General features: G+C 38.1%; 1 long non-coding RNA gene across 1 annotated transcript; it reads left to right on the top strand.

The window, feature by feature from the left end:
* The first annotated feature begins 3,511 nt into the window (after positions 1-3,511).
* LOC121719228 lies at positions 3,512-4,821 on the top strand. Its single transcript, XR_006034195.1, has 2 exons — positions 3,512-3,822; positions 4,709-4,821. It is a non-coding gene; the product is annotated as an uncharacterized LOC121719228 (long non-coding RNA).
* The last annotated feature ends 225 nt before the right edge of the window (positions 4,822-5,046 follow it).

Raw genomic sequence — 5,046 nt, 5'->3', positions numbered from 1 at the left:
AGATTCCAGAAAAAAAAAACAAGTGGTCTTGTGTCTCCACTTGCCCAGCAGGGGGTAAAGGGCACCTTTTGAGCACAAAAAAACATTAGTAGTATTATGATATATTAATATATGAAAAAATTAATTCCCCAACATATCCACCATCATGACAAACAACAACAATCACAAACATGTTACATCCTATTACAGCCTATTGATACATTCAATACAACAACTGATAAATAGCCTGGCTAACGCCAAACCTCATCTCATTGAGATGGGGTCTGGGAACTACATGTACATTTTCTTGTATTTGAAACGTGGTTTACGAATGCCCAGAGCCGTTTATTGGGCGATACGAATGTCTATCAAATGCATCTGTACCAAAGATTCTAGAACAGAGCTCAGCTGCCTAGCAGCGTGAATAAAATTGTGCGCAAGGCAGCATGGGAAAACCCAGGCTAATTGATAAACTGAAAATAGCAAAACAATAATGATGCCTCTTTAAAGTAATGTATTGTAATGCAATAGTCTGTTTGATAGGCTCATATTTAACTGAACACACAGGTGTGCACAGTAGCAAAGCAGAAGTCCCTCTGTACTTGTCAATGAAAAGATCACTCCAGTTTCGAGTTCCATTTGGTTAGATTAGCTGGAATTATGCATAGGCCCATGTGTGAACCTAAATCCAAGTTTGAGCTCATTATGTCTTGACAAATCACAGGATCTGACAATATTGAAGGTTTTGTCGGATTTGAGAAAACCTCAAACATGTTACAGGCTTAAGGAATCAAGACCAACAGCAGGAACATTTGTATCTTAATCTCGAATGTTGGTAAAGCCCTCCTTACACTGACAGACTTTGGAAAGATTTGCAAAGATTTGGAAAAGATTTTTGAAAGACTACAGTCTCAGACCCTCTCACATCTAAAGACAAGTAGTAGAGTTTTAAGTCACAGACTATGATTTTGCAATGACTAGGGATCTTGCAGGGTCACTAATTACAAGACTGCAACTAGATTCCTTTAAAGTATTACCCATCGTGCAATAGATAAACAGGAACTGAAAAGATAGCCTACTAAACTCAAAGTCATATTTTCGTGTTTCTGCAGCATTGTTTCATGCGTGACATCCCTAACCGATATAGAGTTGTTCTGTCACATGGAAGAGCCGACTAAATATGTATAAGAAATGACAAATGGGTCATTCTACGAAAACGTGCCATTTTATGTCCCTCAAACAAAAGTGTCTTGCAAAGCTGAATTAACAATATTTTTTTCATAATTATTTTATATTTTAGGAAATATAATAATGGTAAAAATAAATTATTTACTTTTTAAGAATTCATCATTTTTTAAAAATGATTTTAAGCACTTTTCGTATTAGGAATATTGCAAAAGCTGTAAAAATGGCTAGTATCACTGGCTATTTAGGATAAAAAAAAGTCAAATTATCATAAAAATAAATACATGTACAAAAAGCCTCAAGTGTTTGTTCATGGATCATTAACCAATTGTATTTGGAATGTTTTTAAAATTATGAAAAAATCAACATTTAACATTTGTCCCCATGTTGTCGTCAACCCTGTTACTTTTAGATAAAAAACCCCGTTTGGAGAAAATGAACTGTGCCAAAAGTTACATCATTTTCAGGAAGTGATATCCCCTGCCTTCCAGGAAGTTAATGGTGAAAAGACCAGAAAAGTGTTGTTCTCTTTTAATGACTTTTATTACGGTTTTGCTCTGTCTGACAGAAGGGGACAAGCTAGTTTTGGCAACCCTGTTACCACAAAATCATGGATTAAAAAATAATTTGATTGAAAATTTAAATGTAAATATTTAACAGCATTTTAACCTCTCTTGAATGCACACCATGTGGTGTCATGGTGTCCACCACATGGCTAGTAATGGCATACAGTCATAGCTGATTATTAGATATCATGGTGCATTCAGGGCACTTCGGAATGACAAGGACCGCCCCCATGGCTACTTTGTTTTTCCGACAGCAAGTGTTCATGTGCTTTGCCGTCGGAATGTGTGACAAACACGGATGCCACAACAAAGGTTAAAACACACACTCACTAATCCTAAACAAACAACTGTATTTGCGTAAAATATAGTGTTAGACGCTCGTGAAAGATATGCAGCTTTCAAGTGACGAAAACGGCAAATTCCCAAGTTCACATTAAAACTGTTGGACATGAAAGGCCACATGGACTACAAACGAACTACAACGTGACGACTAAAGTGATGACAAGCCCCTAACTGGGCAACTCTGTTAGCAAAATCTAGCCCCAGTTTCCGACCTTTGACTCACACATTACGTGACGTGAATGACGCAGAATGATGATGTTTTCACTCGGAGAAAGGTTTTTCCGAAGCCCATGAACGCTAGGTAACAATATTTCATCAACCCTGTTACTGTCAAAAAAATCTAATAATTAATGTGTTCAATACCAGAATTATTTATGCAACACATAATTATTTGTATAATATTCATGAATAGTTACAAGAGCACTCATTATTTTATAATAATATTTTTTTTTTTTTGGTAACAGGGTTGACATAGCACACAGCCTACCTCCATTGACTATTTGTTAAAGTAAGTAAGTAAGTAAATAAGATAAGATAAGATAAGATAAGATCGCATATTTTTTCTGTAAGGTAAGAATCTACTTCATCCAAATAGGTGCTTCAAGATTTTAAAAACAGTACTTTGAAAATTAGATATTTTGAATGCAAAATGGCACGTTTTCGTAGCATGACCCAAATATTATAAGAATAACAAATAATCATATAGGCTACAGCTGTCGCCTACTTTGCCCCTTCCTGTTTCGTGTTGGAGAGAGGTCACTATTGGTTTTTATAGTTCACGTCACTATTTGCATGAGCCACGACTAGAAAGACTTGCGATAATATCAAACATGTTTGATATTGTCGTAACGGCAAAACTAGAAAAGGACTGACTCCGACTGACTTAAAACCGCTAAGATTGGCACCTTACACTTAACGATCTAGTTGACGGGAGCGCGCCGCGATTCCAACTCCCATGATTTCTGTCCGACTTTGGAAATTTAGTCGCCGACTGTGAAAACAGACCAAAATCGTACAATGTAATAGGGGTGTGACTTTCGAAACCGACGTCTCGAATCAGTGTCGAGGCTTCGAAGCACAAGTGTTTCGAAACACTGCTTCGAAACGTGGTTCAAAACAGCCATGTCATGTGACCACTGCTTCGAAACATCGTTCAAAATCCCCATGTCATGTCACCAGTGTCGGCAGGTGTGCCCGCACGTTCAATTAACAGTGTAGCTTAACCATGATGGTGTAGTGGTTAGTGAGGGTGTTTTTTGCACGGTAGCCCAGGCTGCTCAAATGTGGTTCGATCCCCGTTTGATTTGTAAGGTATTATTTCAGATCGTATCTGTTTATGTTTTCTTACTTCACCATTAACCACACAGTTTCAACTAAACTCTCAGAATGGTCAAAAATCGAGAGTTTTTATAAGAAGAAAGTGATTTAGAGAACACATACACTGTAAAAAATAACACTACATCTTACTGCAGTAACACAAGTATACTTTACTTACTATAGGCTGACCTAGTGTTCTTACTAGAGTAATATTAGTAATGTGCCAAACTTGCAACAATGGGGTCTAAAACTTGAGATACACGAGTAAGCTTCACAACTCAGACCTGAGTAAACTGGACTCACGCAGTGCACATGCGCACAGTTAGCAGAGGGAGCATTCTGGATTCCACAGCCAACGGTCGGCAGTGTTACGGTGTGGCTGACTTTTGGGATGGGAGTGTAATGCAGCTTCACCAGTGACTTGCTCTGTCCGGTAAGTACAGTATGTATTAATGTGTCAAATGTTTACAGTATAGGTTGAACTAACAGCATTTGTGCAAAACTGTACATTCGGTTTCATTAACAGCTGGGGTAATGTTAAGTTCAACTTGCTAAGTGGCCAATATGCGCTAGCTGCTAACAGTTTGCAGCTAACTGATAGCAACTATGCGAGTTAACACCAAAGATCTTTGTTAACACTGCCTCAGACAATGCAGAGCCGAAAACAAATATTCTAGGTATTCAAGCCCTTTGATATTTTTTATGTTATCGAAGTTATGAGGAAGTGGTGGCGCCTGGGGTCTAGAACTAGGCTGTATAAATTTGCCAATAGCAGTTGTCTTCATGAGCTCTCTTAATGAAGTTTAGTGCTAACGTTAGCCATTTCTCATGAGAAACGCTTGCTAGCATGCTAAGTTGATTCAAAACGTGTAAAGATTAAACTGTGTATGGTTTACGTCGATATTCCTACTGTATTGATAAAACAATTAGGATAATTGGACTCATAACCTTACTGACTGAGAAAGCCATGGTCTTTTATCTAAAATCTTTCGTTGTGATTTAGCAAGAGGACTTAGGTTGCAGTGTGTGGAATTTGAAAGAATGTGCCGTTATTGATGTGCAAAATGGCGTCATATAATTCCAACGTATGTACGTATACGTTCCAACGTATGATTAAATTCTATTGTGATAAATGTACTAGGCCTGAAGCAATAGAGAAAATTAAGTTGCCAAATCATAATATTTTTAGCTTAACAGTATTAATTAGGTCTCTGGAGAAATAATTTAAATTAATGTGATAAACTTAATCAGCTGTTTTAGTTAAACATGGCCAATAGATGCATATTGATAATAATTTTGCCCTCTTTTTCTTTTTGCAGTTGGAAAACTGAAAATGCAGAGCAATGAACTGGACATGTAAGTTGTGCTTGTTTGGATGTGAAGTCAGAGGTCAGTTGCTCAAACACTACTGATTGAAACATGGAGGTTACACCAGAATACGACCGAAAAAAACTGCAGAGGGTGGTGAAAACTGGCCAACGCATCACCGGTTCCTCACTCCCGTCCATCAAGGCCATCCAGGGCAAGTGATGCTTGCGTAAGGCGCGCAGCATCATCAAAGACTGTTCTCACCTCAACCACTGACTGTTCACCCCACTCCCCTCTGGGAGGCGTTACAGGTCTCTCTGCACCCAAACCAGCAGGTTCAGAGGAAGCT

Source organism: Alosa sapidissima, chromosome 9, assembly GCF_018492685.1.
Source record: "Alosa sapidissima isolate fAloSap1 chromosome 9, fAloSap1.pri, whole genome shotgun sequence".
In the NCBI taxonomy this organism is placed as follows: domain Eukaryota; kingdom Metazoa; phylum Chordata; class Actinopteri; order Clupeiformes; family Clupeidae; genus Alosa; species Alosa sapidissima.
Note: the sequence above shows the minus strand (reverse complement) of the source record. Positions and strands in the feature narration are given on the sequence as shown.